Raw genomic sequence first — 24974 nt, forward strand, 5'->3', positions numbered from 1 at the left:
CTACTCCTGCTCCTATTTCTTATGTTCTTATGTAAATCAAAATAAATATCCAAAGCATTAAGCAGGAAAGATGCTGTTTGACAACAGGAAATCTACAGTTCATTCAATGAAAGATTACTTCACAAAACAAAGTCATTCAACATCAAAAATATTTAATGAGAATTCAAAACTAATTTGCAAAGCTCAGGCAAGAGGATTTCTATTGTGTTACTTTGAGCAGCTGAGATTTGTGAAACCACCATACGGACTCTCTTCGATACCACAACTGCCGTGTAGCCTCTGTTCAGAGCAGACTCTTAAGACAGCCTCATTACTTGGCTCTTTTGGAGAGGAAGGTAGTTGCACAAATCATCTGGCATCAGTCTGATTGGAAAGATTACACCACGTGGATTTTGACTGCGCACCAACAGTCTCCTGCACAAATTTAGACTAAATTTTGACAGAACAGAGGGTGTTAGAAAAAAAGATTTCTGCTCTTTTCTGGTGTCACAAGTGCCTGGAGGTTTTGAATTGCTGCAAAGGCTGGTTTTATCTAGAGAACCATATGGGGAAAGGTTGATAAAAGATAACTTCTTCAAAATCAGTCAATAGCCTGATTTTATATACATGAACAACTAGTTATACAAATATTAGGTGCTCAAAGTAAAACTACATATCACATTGATTTCAATAAAAACTGCAAAAGATAGTTTTTCTCCAAAGCTGGAAAATATTGCATGCCCTAGAAAGTACCAAGCAGCGAAAATAAGAGATTGTCTTTTGTATCAACCCGAGAATAGGTTTGCTAAGGAATTATCTTTCAATTCTTTCAATAGTAGTATAGTCAATCACCTTTTATATTATCTTTTCAGATCTGAAGGATGAGCTAATTTCATTTATGCAAGTTACACCATCAGAACCTTTTATCCCATTCTTTTCTTTTAAATAAGAGGACAAAGCATTCAAACTGCCACTCTCATATACATCTCAGAGTTATGCAGAAATGACAAGCTTCAGTGTAAAAAGGTTTTACTTGGTACTTTAAAGTGTCTGCTCCATGCTTCAACACTATCTTCCAGCTCTTTCTGTAACTTTGATTTGCTTTTATCAGAATCCACACCCAGACATAACCAAACAGAGCACACAGAACATTAGTAGATTCGTAAACAGAATCACACAGAACAATGGAACACTACAACGCAGAAACAGGTGGAGCCATTCATCTCCACCAGTCTCTTCCAAATTTAAATTATACCACGGCTGATCAGCATCTCCCAATGGCAGGAGGCTTTAAGTCAAGCATGTCTCAGGTGAATCCCTTAACACAAGTCCTGAAAATGGATAGTGCCAAACACCAAGGCCCTGAAGTTTCTTTAAAATAGCTTGAGTAATAAAAGATGTTTCATTAATAGGATGAAACAAAATAAACTGGAATAATCTTCCCTAACAATTTAACGTACAGCCAGCAAGCCTGTTGCTATTTGCTTCTTAGGCAGCATGTAGACAAAAGATATAGCATATCGAAGTTTAACACAGCCAAGTGAGGAGATGCTAGGGAGGTAGCAAAAACTTTGGGACAAGGAGGTTGGCTTGAAGGAATATCTTAAAGGACAAAAAAAAGACAGAGGTTTAGGGGTTGAATTTCAGAGCTTAGAATTAGCAGTTTAAAGGTCCAGCCATCAAAATGGTGGAGGTATATTGGCAAATAGCAAGAATGAAGGTAATCAGAGAAGAGGACAGTTGAAGTCAGGGAAGAATTTGAAATCAAAGGTGTGATTATTCTTTCAAACTGGAGGAGATGTTGCTTAACTGGGACCCTAATAGGTCATCAAGCACAAGGATGATTGATGGACAAGACTCCATGCAAATAAGGACATGGGCATCAGAATTTTGGACGAACAAGTTTTTTTTTTAGGGTGAGTACAAATAGTTAAATATTGTTCTTTTAGTTGTAATTTGGACTCTGTTCCCCCTTGTCACCAAATTGAAAAGTAGCTAAAACAAAGGGAAAAGTTCAAAGGAAACAGGGTTATTAGAATATGAGACTGCAACACAAGTGCCATTTGAGTTATTATAATTGCAATCTTAAAAAAAAATTAGATATTTGAAAAGGAGGGATATCAAGGGATTAGAATAGACAGTTTCAACTGATAGAGAGTCATGATACAGCATCCCATCCTGTGCTCCAAATGTCTTGAATTCATCGAATTAGTGTTAGCTAATGTTAACTTGCTTAAACTTTTGTGTGGTACAGAACAGAGAAAAATGCCTCTTAATACATGAAGCTTCTCAAACCAGTCTGTCAGGGTATTGCCCTAAGCCCAACCATCTTCAGAAAATTAAAAGGTCAGAAGTGGGGATACCGAAATGGGGGACTCCACGATGTTCACTGCCATTCGCAACTTGGCAGCTACCGAATTAGTTCATATCAAAATGCATCAAGGCCTGAACAATATCCAGGGTTGGCCTGACAAGGTGAGAAGTAACAGTCATGCTATACAAGTGCTAGGCAAAGACCATCTCCAACAAGAATCTAACCATCACACCATGACATTACCATCACTGAATTATTCGATACCAACAGCCTGTGTGTCACCAGTGACTAGAAATGGAATAGCCATATAGTGTGGCTAAAAGAGCAGGATACAGGCGAGGAATCCAATGGCAAGCAACTCACAGGAAGAGGACATTTTTCCCCATTATGCCTTCTCTTAAGGGAAAGAGTCTCACTCCTCTCCTATTTTGCCATGGCTACACACATTTCAGGCACTCCAAGGAGTGTTCAGTGTCATGTTAGGCTATCCCAAGACAAATCATTCTAGTTATTTCCCCTATCACCAAAGATTTCCCATCTTTGGTGATAGAAGAAGAACATAAAATTTGCAACGAATAATGACAAGCCACAGCCTGCTGCATGGAAATGGATACAACATCAATAGCAGGATTTTAAAAACAAGATTATGCAATGATTTACCAGGGGTTAACTATATAGTTCAGTATTCTGTTGCTATAATATCTAGCTTCAGCTCGTCATGAACCTCCCACCAGATCTCTCAATTATCCTTGTGTTTTTAATAAAAAAAAGGCTCTTATTCACTTCAGCAATCAAACTGGTATCCCACAGGCACACACCACAGATTCTCCCTCTACCTGCACTGCTGCAGCCTAGTTCATTTCACCACCGCGCCCCCCCGCCCCACCTCATTGTTGTTCTTTCAATGCTGCAACTATTTTGTAAACACATTACTTGGTTACAAGGAGTTGTGCATTAATAGTTTGTGAATCATTATGCACATCAATTATTCTGAAGAATTTAAATGGGATTTGGAAAATAGGTGCTGAAGCCTCAAACTGCGTGTTGCACAACTCATGCAGTGTGATGTATTACTCAAAGCTGCAATTACCCAGCAATTCGACAGTACACAAACTTCACATAGCAGGGGGTGTCCAACTAGCCTATTCTCTTTGATCCATCTTCATCCCACCCCCCTACCAATCTTCATTCATTCTCTTGCTCCCTATAACCTTCTGAGCCACCAGGAATGTTAGCTGGTCATACAAATCCCTCTATTGAGCTACATTTTACTTTGCTCCTGGTTCAAATGCACTGCTAACATACAGCAAACATGGCAGTATTTCAGTTATAAACACTAACTGGAAAGTAGGTGCACTCCTTTTTATTGGAGATTCAGCAACATCTTCTCACTTTACGTACATTCAATATCACAGCTGTGCACTGATGGCAGGGTAGCCAAAATAGCTGAACATTCACACTCAAAATGGTTCATTGTCAGTGGATACATCTTAAAAAGTATCTGCTGCAAAGTGTTAGGTCCAGAAAAGGGGATGTGGAAAGGCATCTAACTTAGCAACCTCAGCATAGTCAGCAATCTATGCAAGAAGCAGCTGGATAGGATCAAAGCTTATGGAGAAAAAGCAGGACTAGGCTATTGAGTTGGATGGTCAGCCATGATCATAATGAACAGTGGAGCAGGCTCAAAAGGGCCAAACGCCCTCCTTCTGCGCCTATCTTCTATGTTTCTGCATTCCAAAGGTTTTTCAATAGAAATAACATTTAATGAATAAGTAGAGGGGAAGGAATATCTCACACAGCAATTAAAAAAAGATACTATCCATCACACACAGACACCAGTTTGTGTGTTAAGTTTAAAAGGCGTTAAAACTAGTACAAAAAAACCTCTCAAGGCTAAAAAATCTAAAACCAGAAACCGTAGAGGTACTCAGCTAATCCATCAACTGAAGAAGAAAAGCCAGCTTAATTTGGGTAAAGATCTCTCCTCATCAACCTTTTATCTCTTTTTCAGAGTGCTCATAAACCTGCTGTGCATATCCAGCATTTCCCATTTTTAAAGCAGCGGGAATTATACTGGAAATGAGGGGGGTAAAGAAGCACATCCTTCCACAGCCAAGGAGAGGGAATACCCACGAAAATGTTGTAGCCTCAAAAGACTAATCTCTGAAATGTTCCCTCAGGACTTTGAAACTTTTAAGTCACTCAAGCTTAACTGGAAATGTTTGTAATCAGAACTGTTTCTTTGTGTTACAACCTTCTAACACACTCCCAGACAGCTTTAATCCCAATACAGCCCATTAGTGAACACAAACCTAGACAGCACATCAGACTAAAATCATTTCTGCTTGGGTACATCTACACCAGAAATGCTGGTTATGATTAACACAAACTGGTAATCATAAATGAAGTATGACTGCTGTGGGAAGCTGAAATGTCAGACTGTACGAAGAGGGAACATAAAAAGTGCAAGCATTTGGGCGCTATTGCCAAACAAAAAAGTTTAAAGTCTTACTGAAGTGCAGAATCTTACCTGACATTTTAACATGGGAGTGTTGGGATTTTCAGTTGAGACTTTAAACTAGGCTTTGACATTTTTGATGAACATAAATGTACACATGGTGCCATTTAAAAGAGCAAAGAGTTCCCCAAATGCCACTGCCAACATTCTACCCTTCACCATCACCTTGGATTGTTACTTGCTGTGAACAGATTTTCTGCCAAATCTGTCCAAATACCACAATGCCTCCATTCCAAATGCAAAAATCCTTGACAGTGTAGTATTTAGGGGTCATACTGTAAAAAGATACTCACTCCGTAAATACCAGTTCTCTCTTTTGGTTAATCCAAGCTTCAATCTGTATCTGACTAAATTACCTGCTGTCAATATTAAGCAGTTAACAAAAATGTAAACTTAAAAATGTAAGTCAAAAAAACTTCTATTTTCTGCATGGGAACCATTTGATGTTAATAGTTTTGTCAGAGACAAAATCCAAAAATGTTGCCACATTATTAATAAAACTTTCAATTTAATTTACTTTTGGTAGGGGGAAGTGGGATTTTTATAAACATAATTTTCAAGAATAGCAGCTTACATCATAACACTTCAAAGCTATTCAAACACAGAATTACAAATCAACATGCACCACTAACTTGTTACGCAGCCAACGTAGTACTTTAGGATGATACTCACTATTTTCACAAGTTAAGATCCCAGATCGGACTTCAGATCAACATGGTGCAATTGTGCAAGCTCGAAAGCCCAACGTAAACAGGATGAGGGAAGGAGGATAAACTAAATTACATGGACTGACTAATTTGATGCACTGAGCAAAGAGATCCTGTATTACCAGATCTACGTCATCATCACCATATGACTCATTCAACAAGTCAGAACAGAATTGTTACAGGTATCATAAACAAATGAAACACTTTAATTGCACCAATCGATAGCAAAATCATTAGACATTTAAATTCAATGCACAAAGTCCAAAAAGTTTTTTCACTTTTTACTTCCATCCTTTTCCATTCGTAAAAAAAAAGTAAAAATACTTAGCACCAATTGTTTCCATCTACTGAATCAATTAACTACACAAAAATTACTTCATCTCCCCCCAACACAAGTGACCTGTTGGCTAAATGTAATGTGCTGCATCTTGTAGTAACTAAGCCAAGTCAGAACTGTTCAGAGTTATTAACTGTAGCTTGGTAAGTAGGAAAGGTGAAATGATTAGCCTGAGCATCCTCAGCTTAGGAAAGGAGGGCATTACTTACTATCTAGCCACTGTATCATGGAAGTTTATCTTTCCTATATTAAGTGAATTATATAAGTTGTGGTGGTTGCTCTCAATGTCATACATGGCTGTGTACTGTCATGGAAATCTAGTTCATATTCCATGTTTATTTTTGAGGTAATATTTAGTGCTGGGTAGATTCTTGTTGTGAACAAAAGGTGATTAAAACATTGGGCTTTTGAGGCTGCCAGAATACCCAAAAGAAAGTGGGAGATCAGAAAGTTACCCATTCTTGCTTAAGAGATGGAGCCATAAAACAGCAGATGGGCCTGCTTAGCTGGAGAACTGGAGATGTGATATCTACGATGCTTACAAATAAGAGTTGTCCAAAGAGATGTTTTGTTTGGGAGTTAAAGCTAACTAAATTAGTTTAAAAGCATTCAGTTAACCCTCAAAGACTTCAGCGTCATGGAAATGGATTCAGTTTAAGAAAGTTCTCATGTGTTTGCTGGTGGCAAGGTTTGACCCTTTGTGGTTAGCTGTCCAGAGAAGCCTGGGGAGTTGCTTGGTGCAGTTAGCTAAGAAGATGGTGAAATGTTGTTGATTCCATGCTGGAGGCAGTTAGGGCTCAAATAATCCCTGGGAACTATTGTAGCCAGAGGACTGGAGTTTAGGGAAACCCAGGCCAGTACCAGTTTACTGAAGCTAGCAATCTACAAAAGCAAGTATAAAAAGTAGTGAGCTGGCAACTGCAGGAGGAAGTTCAGCTTTATGATTCCAATGTCTCAGGAGAAGAGATTGAACTCTTTAAAAGGTAAGCTGTCATTGAGGCAGTCTGTCAGGGTTGTTGAAGAAGTTCAGAGGCTAGGTCTTCACAAGTAAAATTCCTCGCGAGGTAGACAGAGTTTTAATGACAGCTTGTGATTCACATATTAGTTACTGCTGCCCAGACAGGTGGCTGAGAAGTTCATGTGATTTGTCTTGGTTGCATCTGCCATTTAAACAGTGGGATGTGTTTGACCACAGATTTCTTGTTAATTCATTTTTACCTCCTAATAATTTTGAATGTTGGAGTACAGGATGACATTACAGACTGCTTTGCTTTTCTAACTTTGTATACAAGTACCAGGCATTCTAGATATCATCGACTTTAAAACACAGTTCCTGGTCCCTAATCAGATCATAATGTGGAGATGAGTGCGTTTGTGTACAGTTCGATTTAGTTCAGCTCTCCTCTCACCCGAATTGCCAGTCAACACATTCTAGGTTCATACCTGAAAAATAGCCAGTTAGACAAGATATTTGGGGATGAAAAACTTAGCATTTATACAGAGCTTTTCACAACCCTGGGGGCTTTCCAAAGTCATTGAAGCACTTTGTGTTCCTGTTGCAACATAGGAAATGCAGCAGCCAATTAGCACACAAAGATTGTGCAAGTAGGGATATGATGTTGACCAGATGACAGATGTGTTAAGTGATGCCAGTTGAGGGGGTAACCCTTAACCAGGATAAGTTAACTATCAATTTGAAACTGTACTTCAATATAAGCAAAATACTTGAAAGTAGTGGACACACAAGGGAAGATAGAAGAAAAAAATCAAAATGGGAGAAATAGTAATAAGAAAAATACTTGCGATGGGTAAAATTCTTAAGAACCTAAATTATATTCCATTCTGATACTGATAACTAGCTGGAAAGCAAGTAACACCCTCCATTTGTAAGCTGAGTGTGACAGTCTAATCACATAAGACGACGGACCAACTCCAAACAGATAGGACTTGTGGCTTAGTAACCACATTATGCAGTGCATGCCTATATGAGTGACAAAGATAGTGGGTGGGATTTCTTGGCCCCATCTGCTGCCAGGATCATCTGGTCCTGCCAAAAGTCAAGGGACCACCAAATTTTCCACAGTAGGTCTCACCACAATGGGGCCAGAAAATCCGAGCCACAGTTTTTGAGTTGTATGCCAGAATGCCAAAAAAATCTGGTTCCATTAGCTTTCACTACAAAAGGGGTTGTACTGATAAGAAAACCATGAGCTAGCACAACATGGCAGATTTGGGAAGAGATCAAGGAAAATAACATTGAGTCCAGAGGGAAATGTTCACTTCTGGCAAAAACTCAGTCAAATATTTAAAAACAGGCACCCAACAGTATATTGGAATTTCACATGATAAAAATTCTGTCTTTAGTCATAGGAACTGTGAAGACAAAAGAAAACACAATATTATGCCAATATGGTTTTAGATGCATGGCCTGCTACCCAACACAGACAGGTAAATTAACATTTCAAAATACCTTGCTGGTAGCTGTTTTTACCAAAGCAAATGTCCATACGGCTCAATTAAATCAGCACTTCTCAAAATGGGGCCCTTGTGCAGCTGGGATACCCTAAGACTTTCTAGGGATCCACAAAATATTAATAGGACCCAGCACCACAACCAATACATAATTTCCTTTCACTGGTGAACCAGATGGGTTCCATGGTTAACATTACCAAATTCTTCCAGATTAATTAATTGAATTTAAATTTCACTATCTGCCACGTCTCTTAAATTCAGTGTGTGACACTCTAAAGTCCTTTGCAATTTGTGGAATCACTAAAATAGATTAAGCAAAAGAAAATTATTATGTTCTTTATTCACTTATCATAGAAACCCTACAGTGCAGAAAGAGGCCATGTGGCCCATCGAGTCTGCACTGACCAATCCCACTCAGGCCCTACCCCCATATCCCTACACATTTACCTGCTAATCTCTAACCTACACATCTTAAGACGCTAAGGGGCAATTTTAGCATGACCAACCAACCTAACCCACACATCTTTGGACTGTGGGAGGAAACCAGAGCAGATACGAGGAGAATGTGCAAACTCCACATAAACAGTGACCCAAGCCAGGAATCAAACCCAGATCCCTGGAGCTATGAAGCAGCAATGCTAATCACTGTGCTACCATTCTGCCCTTGTAACCAACAGCATTTTAATGACCTGACAATACTTGTTAAAATACATACCCATTTCTGCCCATTATGTTGCAGTAAGATTTCCTGACATGGAGACCCTGTGGTGCAGTAGGTAACATCCTGCCTTTAAGCACCACTCCAGGATTTGGTGGCCAAGGGAGGTGCTTTCATAACATGGCCAAACAGGTAGATTGTCAACCTGCAAATCCTTCCAACATGCCAACAGCTAGTCAGAGTCATAGGAGGTTTACAGCATCGAAACAGGCCCTTGAGCCCAATTTGTCCATGCCGCCTTTTTTTTAAAAACCCTCAAGCTAATCCCAATTGCCTGCATTTGGCCTATATCCTTCTATGCCCATCGTACCCATGTAACTATCCAAATGCTTTTTAAAAAGACAAAATTGTACTACTACCTCTAGCAGCTTGTTCCAAATTGCCCCTCTGAACACTTTTGTATCTCTCCCCTCTCACCTTAAACCTATGCTCTCTAGTTTTAGACTCCCCTACCTTTGGGAAAAGACATTGACTATCTACCTTGTCTATGCCCCTCATTATTTTAGACTTCTACAAGGTCATCCTGCAGCTTTCTACACTTGAGAAAAATGTCCCCAGTCTATCCAGCCTCTCCTTATAACTCAATCCATCAAGTCCCGGTAGCTTTCTAGTAAATCTTTTCTGTACTCGTTCCAGTTCAATAATACCCTTTCTATAACAGGGTGATCAGAATTGCACACAATATTCCAAGTATGGCCTTGCCAAAGTCTTGTACAACTTCAACAAGGCATTCCAACTCTGTATTCAATGTTCTGACCAATGAAACCAAACATGCCGAATGCCTTCTTCACCACTCAGTCCACCTGTGACTCCACTTTCAAGGAGATATGAACCTGTACACCCAGATCTCTTTGTTCTGCAACTCTCCCCAACGCCCTACCATGAACTGAGTAAATCTTGCCCTGGTTCAGTCTACCAAAATGCATCACCTCACATTTGTCTAAATTAAATCTGCCATTTGTCAGCCCACTGGCCCAATTGATCAAGATCCCACTGCAATTGGAGATAACTTTCTTCACTGTCCACTATGCCACCAATCTTGGTGTCATCTGCAAACTTACTAATCATGCCTCCTATATTCTCATCCAAATCATCTATGTTAAATGACAAATAACAGTGGACCCGGCACTGATCCCTGAGGCACACCATTGGTCACAGGCCTCCAGTTTGAAAAACAACTCTCTACAACCACCCTCTGGCTTCTGTCAAGAAGCCAATTTTGTATCCATTTAGATACCTCACCCTGGATCCTGTGAGATTTAATCTTATGCAACAACCTACCATGAGGTACCTTGTCAAAGGCCTTGCTGAAGTCCATGTACACATCATCAACTGCACTACCCTCATCTACCTTCTCAGTTACTCCTTCAAAATACTCAAATTTGAGAGACATGATTTTCCACTCAAAGCCATGCTGACTGTCCCTAATCAGTCCTTGCATCTCTAAATGCCTATAGATCCTGTCTCTCAAAATACCTTCCAACAAATTTACCCACTACAGATGGGAGGATCACTGGCTTGTAGTTCCCAGGCTTTTCCCTGCAGCCCTTTTTAAACAAAGGCACAACATTTGCCACTTTCCAATCTTCAGGCACCTCACCCATGCCTATCAGTGATTCAAATATCTCGGGTAGGGAACCTGCAATTTCCTCCCTACCCTACCACAATGTCCTGGGATACATCTTGTCATGTCCCAGGGATTTATCTATCTTGATGCACTTTAAGACTTCCAGCACTTCTTTCTCTGTAATATGTACACTCCTCAAGACATCACTATTTATTTCACCAAGTCCCTTAACATCCATGCTTTTCTCAAAGGTAATACTGATGAGAAATATTCATTTTAGGATCTCACCCATCTCTTGTGGATCCACACATAGATGACCTTGTTGATCGTTAACTTTCTCCCTTGTTACTCTTTTGCCCTTTATGTATTTGTGGAAGCTCTTTGGATTCTCCTTTATCTGCTAAAACAAATTTTGTGTCCCCTTTTTGCCCTCCTGATTTCTCTCTCTTCACATCCCCCGCAGCCCCCCCACCCCGCCCAATACTCTTCAAGGGATTCACTTGATCCCAGATGCCTCTTTCTTCGTGACCAGGGCCTCAATATCCCAAGTCATCCACGGTTCTCTACTTCTGCCAGCCTTGCCCTTCACTCAGAGTGATAAGAGCATGAAAGACCACTGGTCAGCCATACTTGATACAGAGTGGCACCCCTCAAGTTATACACCTCTGGCAATAAAGTAATGACCTGTTCCAGGAATAACTAGCTATGTATACAATCTGCCTTAGGGGCAGGAAGAGAACTGGAATGGAAGATCTCTCTCCCTCCCTCCTCCCCACCCCATAAGTCAATGTTGTTTCAAATCTGTTGGATCAGATTTCAAATCTGTCAAAATCAGTATCATTTTCCCAAATGGTTAAATTACCCCATAGATCAATAAACGGCTCCCCATCAATATGAAATGAAGTGTTCTGGGTTTCCGATGGAACACTATTGTAAAAGTTACAAGACATTGTCATTTTGCTTCATCTTCAAGATCTTTAAAATGTATAAAAACTAAACTAGATTTGATGCTATAGAAATATGTCAACATTTATATCGTGAAAATGGTACAGTTCTAAAGGACAGCATTTCAAATATCCTTCATAACATTTACATTTTCATAAGTTATGGGAAGGATATAGGAACATGAGTAGGCCATTCAAGGAAAAACAAAAAAAAATCAATCCTTATCTAGATTTTATTAAAAAAAGCATGAGACTATGCACTTATCTGCTCAGCTACCTCCCCCAATCTCTTCCTCTGACTGAGCCAACATCACCAGCTTCTTTCCATATCTCCCACAACCCAGACGTCATTTCCATTTCAAATGAGTTGGCTCTATACAGATTGATAGGAATGAAACCAAAGGATTTTTAAAGTTTAGTTTTTAAAGTTTATTTATTCATGTCACAAGTAGGCTTAACACTGCAATGAAGTTACTATGAAAATCCCCTAGTCACCACACACCCCTATGCCTGTTCGGGTACACCGAGGGAGAATTTAGCATGGCCAATGCACCTAACCAGCACATCTTTTGGACGTTCAAGAGATGGATCATAATCACCTTTGTATCTAACAATTAGCATTCCCAATCCTCCCAACAGTGGAAAAGCTCCCTTTCTATCCTTCCACACTTCTCCCAATTTCCACACATACAATGACATGAAATTCTACATCATTAGCCTTGACTCCACAACTTCCAACTGTGTTATACCAGTTTTTTTGGCACCAAGTTATAGATGAGCAACAATATTTTCCAATTAACACTTAAGTCAAAAATGTCACACTGAAAGATCCCTTCACCCATTTGCTCAGGCCAAACGCAGTAACACACCAATCTCAGTGTTCCATTTCCTCTTTAACTTGCTATGAAAATAATTCTACAGTTTGTCACTGTTATCCCCAAAGATAATTACTGGTACAATTATGAATTGCGGTTTAAACTAGTCAAAAAAAAACCAATAGAAATCTGCATGCTTAGAATTCAAAGTATATGTACCATAGGACATTAAATCCCTTGAATCTGCTCTGCTTTTCAATTAGATCACAGTCATAGTCCATTTTGTACCTTCAAATCTGTAACCTCCATATCCCTTATAAACCATTAACTGATCTCAGCCCTTTTAACAAGATGAAATTCACAATTCTACCATCCTCTGCATGACCACGTGCCTCCCAATTCCGTACCTGAATGGCATGGCTTTTTAAAAGTACAAGATTATGTCTCTTGTTCAGCATTTCAGAACTACGCTGAATAGCTTTCCTGCATATATTTTGTCTAATCCATTTGTCATTTTAAACACTAAATCACATCACCCCTCGTTTTTTCTAATACCCACAATGGAATGCCTAATAGTATAAACATCACAACACTCAGAACCAGATTGTCACCCAGCCATTAGATTGATACAAGAGTGTCATCTTCTTAGTAAGCGACATTGTTCTGAAAGATTGTTGGTTCTCAATGTTACTCAAGTCTAAATAAGCAGCCATCAACATCCTATTCACAATAAAGTTGGACCAGCAAACAATGATGCATCAATTTCAAACAATAGCGGGTGGGTGGGGGGAGGGAAAGGAAAGGTAACAAGAAATCAGAGCTGCCATTTTGTATAGTACCAAACTTTGCAGACAAGAAAGTTTACATTTAATTTTTGGCTCCAAATGGAGTTAGACCTCAGCCTTTGCTAGGCTAAATAGCAGAGAGGGAGGAAACAGAATAAAGAGAGAGAACACCATCCAGGTTTATTGCTGAATGCTTCTCAGCAAACAGGACTAGGAAAAAGGGAGGGTCTTTAAATGACATTTGTAGTCTGATAAAAAGAGATACAGCGTACTATACAAAACACCAAACAAGTGCCGATCAACTGTCAAAAGGTAGGAACCTTTACTTGGTAATGACTTGATGAATCGAGTTCAAAGTCCAAGGCCAAGTCAGGCTGAAGACAGCATCATGATGTAATGATGCTGTTATCTCTGCCAAATAAATTTGGAATTCACAGCCTGAAACAGCCAACTGAAATAAACTTTAAAATGGATGTAGTTCATGCTAACCAAGTTATTATATCTGCATTCATAAAGTAGACCAAAACATGAATTGCAGGAAAATCTCTCAGCAATTTCAGCTTTGCCTCCAAGGCAAAATTCCTGAAGTTATTATTGCCACGAGAAGTTCTCAGAGCAATTCTATTTGCATTATAACTAATTTTGTAGTCAGGTGTAACACGTGAAATTAGAATTGCTTTCAAGTCCCAAAAGACGACAAAACAAATCCTGTAGTTGGAAAAATAAATTGCTGTAGATGTTAATAATAATTACTTCATCTTGTGTACAAACATTTGTTTGTTTAGCCTTTGGGATCAATACAAGTCTCCCAATTTTGAATACCACACTCCCGCTTTCCCAATGGAAGATTATTCTTAAAACATAATCAAGAATCAGCAAAACATGCTCTTAACTATATGGCACAGTAATAATAGTGGGAAATGATGGAAGTACTCAGGTCAGGCAGCATTTGCGGAAAGAGCCAGTCAAGTTATACGTTGATCAACTTTCATCAAAACTGTTAGTAGTTAAATGCAACAAGTTTTTAAAAGTTTAGAGGCAGAAAAACATTGGGGAAGGAATGGCAGATTAGGGATAGGGGGCAAAAGGGAAGATCCTGTAAAAGATAGAAGGCAGGTGAGATTGAATGAGAAAAAAAAGGTACAAGTCAAAAGGGGTTGATAATTGAACAAAAAAACAAGATGACCCTAAAAGTGGATCATGGTGATTCAGATGCAACAATGTTTTTTAAAAGGAGAGCAGAGGGAAAATTCCACTGAAAGATGGCATCATGCTGGTGGAGGGGAAAATGATCCACTAATACAGAACTGTTGGGGTGTAAGTAGAGGATAAGGGGAACTCTGTATCAGGGTGAGGAAGGAGAGAAAGAGCAGGTGCAGGCCAATGGGATGGATGTGATTTAGGATCCATCAAGCTTAGTGAAGAGGAAGCTTCGACTGAGGAAAAAAAAAAGAACATTTTGGAAACCCTGATATGGAACGTGACATCAGAATAGATGTGACGGGAATGAAGAAACTGGAAGACTGGAATAGAGCTTTCACAGGAAGCAGTGCAAGAAGGAGCATAATCAAGGTAGGTTGGGAGTCCATTGGCTCATTTGATATTTCTCTACATCCTTTTCCCAGAAACAGCAATGCAGCAAAAAGGATTCAAAGGGTCATTCATATCTACAAGTTGTTGAAACTTGTAAATCATTGATGTCTAAATAAATAAGAACCTTTCTTCTTTTTGAAGTGCTGGAAGAGATGATAGATCAATGCAACTGTAGATCAGGACAACCTTGAGACAGACTGAGTCTGTGTTTCTAAAAAGAGACACATTGAGAGGATGTGGCAACTTGTGCATCGAGCGTGGATCTCCAGAACAGGGGAGGGTAGTGGTTGCAAGAACATTGAATATATGAATATGAGTTATCACCAGTGGATATGAAACAAGAGTGGAATTTCAATTGAAAAACACAAGTAGTAATTTAGAGCCGGAGACAGTTGCTGAAGTGATACAGCAGTGAACATGTTAGAGGATACCTGATCAAATTTGAAAAGGAAATGAGAAAGCAATGAAGGTGAACAAGGCAAGTAAGAAATTATCTCTATTAGAGAAACCGAAAGTTTGCAATAGCCTGGGTTCAAGAATAAGTCAAAATATAAATGACTAAGCCTTAAGTAATTTTATTCACAAAAGGAGCTAAGATACAAGATAAATTTATATTTTTATAATAATTTATCACATCAAATAACACAAAAATTACTCTGAAGCATTGACTTCTGATGTACACAATTCAAATACTGCTATGGGATCTTTTAGGCTTGCCAAAACCAACAGAATGGACAGACAGGAACCTATGTAAAAATACATTTACACGTAGTCAAGAAAATTGTATTTAGGCAAGGCTTCTTCCAATTATGCTTATTTGATGTAATTAACCTTGAATCAGAGGTCGATATGCATCAATTGCCGAGCCAAGCTGACCTAAATACAAGCAGAAGGCTGCCTTTTAAATTGGGTGCCATGTTTATCACATTTTTAGCTGTTCTTATATGGCTGCTGTTTTGAATCTGGGATCATGACATCAGTGAGTCACCAGCTCTTAGGATTTACACTGCCAAATTCAGCTCTTACTTAGCCACAAATTCATTACATCCAGCACTTTTGTGGCTTTACATGCTTGCTGCAGATTAAGGAAGCTAGAACCAGTAGTGTAAAGATGGGCCACCAGTGCACGTTCACTGGTCTCCTGGACTCCTAGAAGCTGGCATAAAAAGGATTCTTTAGTTTAAAAAAAACGCTGACAGATAATCATGCAAGCAGATACAGACGCCAATGTATTTTGTTTTCAACACCACATAAAGCTATTTCTGAAATTAATTATGTTTATTCTTGTTGGTTTGGTTACAGTGGGGGTACCCAAGGCAAGAGTGCTTTGAAATACACTCACGATTACAGATATTCAATGTTCCTCCAACCATTGTACACCAAGAGGCAAAACTGTTAAATTTTGACTGACCTCATCCTTATTTACTAAATTACTTCAAAAGGATGATACATAAATGCAAGTTCACAGATTGACAAGTCCACACAGCTCAGATGTTCCTATAACCACTTGAACTATGATCACACTGTCAAGCTCATCATATCAAACATTGTCTTGACCACAGTCGATCTGCCTGGTTTGAATTTAAACAAAGGCTTTGGCTGTTAACTACTCCCTGATATATTCTCCTCGGCACTGCCTCTACTAATCAAGAGTCTACTGGCTAACCAATCAGCACTCCCTTTTCGTGTACTATAACTGCAGCTTCCTTTACGATTTGGTACAATTTTGTATTATTGTGAATTCTTTCCTGAGCAGTGCAGGATGAAATGTTTCAGCAGCATGCCTATTTTCCAACAACACAAGTTCTGTACTACCAAATGACTACATATAACATTCTTCTGCAGAAATATTTCCAGCATTTGTAATTATCTTTACCTCAGTAACGCGACCACATTTTGAAGCCCCAGTTATATACAACTCAAGGCATGTTGGGCAGCTTCACTGCTCATGCATCATCCCAACACTCAGCTGTGACTGCAACATGATTTGATTTATTATCACACATACTAACAGTGAAAAATATTGTTTCTTGTGCACTATACAGACAGAACATACTGTTCATAGAGAAGGGAACAAGAGAGTGCAGACTGTAGTGTTACTGTCACAGCTAGGGGTACAGAGAAAAAAATCAACTTAATGCAAGGCAAGTCCAGTCAAAAGTCTGACAGCAGCAAAGAAGCTGTTCTTGAGTTGGTTGGTATGTGACTTCAGAATTTTGTATCTTTTTCCTGAAGTAAGATGGAAGAGAGAATGTCCGGGATGCGTGGGGTCCTTAATTATGCTGGCTGCTTTGCCAAGGCAGCGGGAAGTGTGGAGAGAGTCAATAGTTTGCGTAATGGATTGGACATTAGCCAGGGTTACTTCGTTAATGAAGTGATTATTTAATGAACCCAACCTCTAACTAGTTTGTCACAGTTTCAGAATCACTTACTGGATAACTTTACTAAGTATTTTGGTTCCCATAAACATTACACACATTCTTCTGGAGAGCACGGCTCAAGGGCAAGTCTTTGGTGATTATTTGCTAAACCATAGCAAATCACTTGTACTTTGGCAAGGAGGCAGGCCCAGAGTTAACCTCAGCTGAAACGGGGACTGAATATAGTGCTGTTAACATTCTGAACCACAAGCTAGCTGTCTAGCCAATTCAGCTACAGCTCCAGACACAATGCACCATGGGACAAAGTACACAGATTCTCTGGAGAGTCAGAACAAGGTCTCTGCTGGGTTTGTCCAATATGTTATTCACTAGTCATGTGGATAATTGGAAATCAAGATGTGGTTAGTCACATTTTTCTTTAGCAAATAAGTAAGTCTTGGACACATTTTTCAATGATCTAAGTGCACATTTACAGTACATGCATGTGTATATTAAAATGTTTGAGTTTTTGGATAAAATGACAAGAGAAGCAGAGCAAGTGTTTTATTATTGCATGTGCATCACTTCCATTGTTACTGTTTACTGGCTAACTTCTAAAACTGTGTGCAATTCTACATCATATCTCCCGCTTCAAATTTCATGCCACGTGTTGGCGCTTTGGAAACAACAGATCCAAGCCTTAGCTAAACAGTGGGTCTGATTGACAATACAAGGGCTATTAATGTAATACAGTCCTCTTTCAGTGGACACCAATAGACCTTGTATTGTTAGATTGCTGGTGTCAAATAAACACTTAAAGGAAAATAAAGGAAAGGAGAGCAAGGGAAATTGTCTAGATGGATGTGATACAAGAGCAAGCACAAGTATTTCAGTGTCTTCTCGAACATAGAACATTAACAGCGCAGTACATGCCCTTCAGCCCTCGAAGTTGCGCCGAACCGTGAAACCAAATCTAAAGCCCATCTAACCTACACTATTTGAATATCATCCATATGTTTATCCAATGACCATTTAAATGCCGTTAATGTTGGCGAATCCACTACTGTTGCAGGCGGGGCATTCCACACCCTTACTACTCTGAGTAAAGAGCCTACCTCTGACACCTGTCCTATATCTATCACCCCTCAATTTAAAGCTATGTCCCCTCGTGCTAGCCATCTCCATCCGAGGGAAAAGGCTCTCACTGTCCACTCTACCTAATCCTCTGATCATCTTATATGCCTCTATTAAGTCACCTTTTAACCTTCTTCTCTCTAACAAAAACAGCCTCAAGTCCTTCAGCCTTTCCTCATAAGACCTTCCCACCATACCAGGCAACACCCTGGTAAATCTCCTCTGCAGCCTTTCCAATGCTTCCACATTCTTTCTATAATGCAGTGACCAGAACTGTACACAATATACCAAGTGCGGCCGCACCAGAGTTTTATACAGCTGCAACATGACCTCATGGCTCCTAAACTCAATCCCTCTACCAATAAAAGATAACAGACTGTATGCCTTCTTAACAACCTTATCAACCTGGGCACCAACTTTCAAGGATCTATGCACATGGACACCAAGATCCCTCTGCTCAACCACACTACCAAGTAACTCACATTAGCCCAGTACTCTCTATTCCTGTTACGTTTTCCGAAGTGAATCACTTCATGCTTTTCCACATTAAACTCCATTTGCCACCTCTCAGCCCAGCTCTGCAGCTTATCTATGTCCCCCTGTAACCTGCAACATCCTTCTGCACTGTCCACAACTCCATCGACTTTAGTGTCATCTGAAAATTTACTAGCCCATCCTTCTATGCCCTCATCCAGGTCATTTTTTTTTTATATAAATGACAAACAGCATTTCTGGACTCACTGACTTCAACAACTTCAGACCACGATACTTACACTCCATTTTGATTTTTTTCCCTCCTATGTGCTAATGTTCTTATGTTCTTGTTCTCATGTTCTTACTTTCAGATAGTGTTGACCTTTATTCTGCATGTAATACGTTTTGCTATTTTTCTTTCAGACAGCACTGACCTTTATTCTGCTATTAACACCTACTCTGGACCAATGCCTTCTGTCTTTATTGTCATTATCACTCCCTTTCTTTGTATTCCATGACATCTTTATCATTTAACCACTCTTACCATTTAACCTATCCCTGACCTTCTCCCCCACTCACTTTCTAACAGCATAAAACCCATCACGTTCCTATCCGTTTTCAGTTCTGCAGACGAGTGCAATTGGACTCAAAGTGTTAACTTTCTTTCTCTCTATTCACAGATGCTGCCAGACCTGTTGAGTTTTCTTCCCAAGCACTGTTTTTATTACAAGTGAGTAAACATTTACCTATATTATGATTTCAGTAATTTCTTTTCCACCAAAATAAACTAATTTGTATTAGTATGTTTTGACAAACCAGAGTTTATTAAACCAACGCATCCCAAACTTCCAAAGAAGTTTGTTAAACAGTGGTTACTATTTTGGTATTTTAATTGCTAACGTTATTCTGCATCATGACTTGACATGAAATCTGACTTTTTTTCCCCCCAGTGACATATTTAAAGACTGCTCAACTCCTCCAGGTATTTTAGTTGCTTCATCTTTCATGCGGAGTGGAGTGCGCAATCTAACAGAAATAACATTCACACATACATCTCACCAATCAGGATAAGACTGTCTGAGTCACCTGATTCATAGTCAGAGAATTTTATGGGTTTTCAAAAGATCTAACTACATGCTTTCATTCAGCTATACAGTGATAAAAATCCAATTCCTATCCAGAATAGAGGTGATTGGGTAACACCATTATCAACTATAGTTCAGAGTGAACGAATGACTGGGATCAATTTACTGCACATAAATTGTATTACCTGATTATTCTCCAGTCTATTCTGGTGGAGAAATAATCCAGCTTTTACTGAGAGACTTTGCTGTGGTTCCAATTGCGTGTTTTGTTTACTGTAGTTTATAGAAACCTCATTAGTTTTCAAAAAAAGCACAAAAAGTGATGTTGGACTGGAACAATCTTCTCACTACAATGGCAGATGACTAGAAACTCAACATTTATTGCAAAAACATTCAGAAACTGCTACAATCTGCTAGTGGGTCAAGGAGAAATCATGAAAGCTTATCCTTCATGTTTAAATATTGCAATAGAACAATAATGTAATCTTATCAATGGGCGCACCACCAGGAGATAGGATACACATCTGAAGTCAATCTAATTAAAAAAGGAATTAGAATAATTAGCAATTATTTATCTGATTGGTGGCTCACAGGAAGCTGCTGAAGCATAATTGTTTTTGTGAATTTATGGGTCTCATTGTAAGTGTCCTGGATCTAATCAGGTTTCATGTACTTAATTAGTTTATTATAAGGCTACAATTAGCCACCTTATTGACTTTTCTAAAAAAGATAATAACTTGTTAATTTATTTGGTTTGTAACTTATCAGATGACAGCTTTTTGAAAAATATTCTACATTTAGCCCTTCGTATATAGAGAAATACATACAAGAATCCCAATGGGAAAATAGACATTTAGCCCAACCAATCCATGTTTACATTTAGCCTCTATCAAGTAAGTAGCTGTCATTTTTGAGCAATTTTATCATTGCTACTGTACCTCTTGCATTCATTTTCCTTGATCCATCTATTCAATTTCTGTCTCAAAACTGTAGAAGTAAATTCCAAAGCCTCAATACCAAATCTGTCTTCTACCTCTGCTCAGTGTTTCCTCTGAATGACTGGTAAACATACATTTATCACTCCAGTCTCAAGACTTCATAATTTGAAAACAAAGCTATCATCATAGCCTATAATCTCCAATGTTCTAAAAAAGACACCCAGTTTTTCAAGTCTTTATCTCAAGCAACATTATTGTACCATCTTTAAAGCCTCAATATCCTTCCTACATTGCATTGCCCAATAATGTGCACAATAGTCAATCATTATGGTATTATTTAGGATCAATATTTCAATTGGCTTTTATATTCACCTCCTGATTAAAATATTTTGTTTTTTTTCTCCCCATAGACTTATCAACCTAAGTGCACCTTTAAAATCCTGTGAAGTTGTACTAATAAGTTTATCTTCTTATCTACAGAACTAAACTTGCTTCTGTTCAGGAGTTTAATTCCTGCTGTTATGGTTGTTAATTTCAGCTACCACATTTTAACCAATATCCCATTGTAGTTTCCTCAGGTTTTAACTACAACCCAAGAAATCGCTCGCCTCCCGGACTTCCCTGACCTGGGTTTAATTCCCGGCTTGGATCACTGTCTGTGTGGAGTTTGCATGTTCTCCCCATGTGTGTGTGTGTTTCTTTCAGGCGCTCCGTTGTCCTCCCACATTGAGATATGTGCTGGTTAGATGCATTGACCTGTACAGGCACCAGACTGTGGCAACTAGGGGAATTTCACAGCAACTTCATTGTAGTGTTAATGTAAGCCTCATTAGTGACTAATAAATAAACTTTAACTTGATTACATAGTGAACAGAAGTGGCCCAAACCGAACTATGGAACCCCCATTATCCACTTCCAATCTGAAAAAAAACTGCCCATACTCATTCTAACCAAAGTTTAATCCAGTTTGCTTTTTCTCTGCAATTCCAGACACCTTCATCTTCTCTAGTAATTACCCATGTGATTAAAGTTCCCTTCAAGTCCCTGCTCACTGTATTTTCCCATCCACCATGTCTGGCACCATCTCAAAATGATTTAATGAGGTTTGTCAAGTGAAGTGTGCCTTTTGAAATCTACTACTACTTCTATATTTCTCTTATCTCGATTTGTCATTTCACCCGCAACTTTTAGTGCCAGTCACTTGTACATCATCTGTAGTGTCCCAGAATATCTTGTTAAACTTGTACAAGATCCTGGTCAGGCTGCTCTTAAGCATTAGGGGTTTACATAAAAAAAATGTAAATAGAAGAACCAGAAATCATGCAAGGTGGTACTGGAATTAAGATTCCAGCTACTGCAAAAGATTAAACAGATTAATTTTTTTTCCCTAAAGAAGTCTTTAGCAATGACATGATAACAATCTTTACGACCATAGGAAAGAGTAGGTCATTCAACTCCTCAAGCCTGCTCCACCATTCAACAAGATCACAGCTGGTCTTGTACTTCCATGTCATTTTTCCCCACATTATCCCCATTTTCCTCGATAGGTCTAGTCTCCAGAAATCCATCTTCTATATTCAGTAACTGGAATTCTGTACTTCAGACGGCTGTGGAGGCTCATACTGTGGATATGCCAGCGTTGGACTGGAGTAAACACAGTAAAAAGTCTGACAACACCAGGTTCATACTCACCAGCCTCTGGAGTGAAGAAATTTTTCCTCACCTCAATCCTAAATAGCCCACTTCTGCGTACCCTGGTTTTAAGTTCCTATGTTGTTGCACTCCCTCTAGGGCGAGTATATCCATCCTCTAGCAAGGAGATCAATACTGTACACAATACCCCATGTGCAGTCTCAATGATCTATACAATTCCAGCAAGATCTCTTTACTCCCACACTCAACCCCTTTTGCAATGAAGGTCAACATACCATTTACCTTCATAATTGCTTGCTAAACCCACCTGTTGAATTTCAGTGTCTAATGTATAAGAATACCCAGGTCCCTTTGGACACAAACATTTCCCAATTTCACCATTTAAGAAATAATCTGCATTTTCGTTTTTTGCCTGTAAACTTATATTTTTCTACATCAGATGCTATCTGCCATGTTCATGCCCACTCAAATCTCCTTGCATCCTCCAGAGAACTCACATTCTCAATCTGTCACACATTTGGGGCAGCACAGTGGCAATAGTTAGCACTGATGCCTCACAGAGCCAGGGATCTAGGTTCAATTCAGGCTTTAGATCACTGACTATCTGAAGTTTGCACGTTCTCCCCATGTCTGCATGGGTTTCCTCCCACAGTCCAAAGATGAGAGGGTTAGGTGGATTGGCTATGATAAATTGCCCATTACTGACGGGGGTGGGGGAGATTAGCAGGGTAAGTATGTGGGATTGCAAGTGTAGGGTCTGGCTAGAATTGTCAGTGCAAGCTTAAAAATTATCAATGGGTTAGACAAAGTAGATGTAGAGACAATTACTTCACTCGAGGGAATCCAAAAGTTGAGTCCATAAGATGAAGGGAACAGAATAGGCCATTCAGCCCATCACATCTGCTGCACCTTTCAATAATCCTCTGTCCCATTTTCCCACTTTATCTCCTTAATCCTTGATTCTCTTCCTGATTAAAAATCTGACCTTACCCAGTCACTGTGACAAAGAATTCCACAAATTCACAACCCTCAGAAGAAATTCTTCCTCATCTCATCTTAAATGGGTGGCCCTTTACTCAAATTATGCCCTCTGGTCCTAGACCCTCCCACAAAAGGGGGAAACCAGCCTCTCAACATACATCCCATGAAATCCCCTAAGAATCCTACATGTCTAAATAAGGTCACCTCTCATTCTTCCAAACTCCAAAATGAATACAGGTCCAACCTACTCAATCTCAAAAAAAAAGTCCCTCCATATCCAGGATCAGCGCCATGAACCATTCTCTGAACTGCTCCCAATGCCAGTATAATCTTTCTCTTGATAAGAGGACCAAAATTGATCATAGTATTCCAGGAAGAAATACAAAATAATTAATAAATTTAATAGCAAAGCAAGGAAAATGCCTTACTCAAGACAGTGCTTTGAATATGATTGAGTAGCTTAGGTGCTTTCAAATGAAAACTGGATTAAAGTACAAGTGAGACAAAGGAATTAAAAAGATATGCTGAACGACAGAGTTGGGATAGATGGAATGGGAGGAGGTGGGGCATATAAATATAGTACTGACTATTTGGCCCAAATGGTCTGTTGTTTTTGTTTGTATGCAATTCTACTACAATGCTTCCCAAACATTTTCCCCACTGCAACCCTATGGTGAAGCATGAAATTTTCCTTGACCCCACAGTGTGCATCAGGTGGGGGCTTTTGAGCCAAGAAAGTGCAGGGCAAGATCAGGGCAGAGCCATGAGAATGAGGGGGGGAAAGAGTTGGGAGAACAGTGGAGAGGAAGTGGGGAGAGTAGCAAGAACAGAGGAGGAGAAAGAGAAAAGGGTTGAGAGAAAACAAGCAAAGTAAACTCTGGATTTTTAAGGGCAAAAAAAAAGTCACCTACATTTACTGGCTTTTTTTGGAGAAGAAATCAGGCATCAAATCAGTCAATCAAGCCACACCCATCATTGGGGGGCAGGGGGGTAAAATAAAGAAGCCTCACAATTCTTAGTATTCTCTGAGCTCCACGGCAATCGTTGCTGCTGCACAATTCACGATCCCACAATTTGACAAACCCTGTCCTCCAGACTGGCACCTTTGGTTCCATAATGTGGCAATGTGGAAACATTGGTAGAAACAGAATTAATCATCCATATCCAAAATGTCTGTAGCTTAAACCATAGCCTGTATGGAAACATCTTTTTCTCTTCAAACACTCCAACATACATTGGAGGATACTCCTATTGGGGTTTATTGCCCAAATGGCTGCCTTTTTATGAAGAGAGAATTGGGCAAATCCCTTTGAGCTACATGTCCATTCAGTGCATCAGACAAGCTTGAAATCATTTTCAATGAGCTATTACACATAGGTACATTCTTGCAACATTTTGCAACTCAGAAGTCTACATGATTTATTTCTCCTCAACCTAGGACCAATTGCAAAGGCCTAATCTCTTCCTACTCAGCTAACACTGCAAATTATATTTCAATAATTTTTCCTGATTCTTGGGACAACAGGATTATCATACGAGAAGCAACTGGGTTGACTGGGTCTGTATTCACTAGAATTTAGAAGAATGGGGAGGGGGGGGG

At 39.3% G+C, this 24974-nt stretch overlaps 1 protein-coding gene across 14 annotated transcripts in view; it reads right to left on the minus strand.

Moving 5' to 3' along the window:
• sipa1l1 (signal-induced proliferation-associated 1 like 1) overlaps positions 1–24974 on the minus strand; it is a 349286-nt gene that overhangs the window by 312538 nt on the left and 11774 nt on the right. The window contains exon 1 of one of the 14 annotated variants that reach the window (XM_080203039.1): positions 5484–5590. The exons of the other annotated variants lie outside the window; for them this stretch is intronic. The gene's annotated coding sequence lies outside the window, so the exon portion shown is untranslated. Of the gene's footprint in view, positions 1–5483; positions 5591–24974 lie in introns of those variants that run through there. 14 annotated transcript variants of the gene reach the window in all.

This window comes from Carcharhinus amblyrhynchos, chromosome 14, assembly GCF_965287045.1.
Source record: "Carcharhinus amblyrhynchos chromosome 14, sCarAmb.v2.hapA, whole genome shotgun sequence".
NCBI lineage: Eukaryota > Metazoa > Chordata > Chondrichthyes > Carcharhiniformes > Carcharhinidae > Carcharhinus > Carcharhinus amblyrhynchos.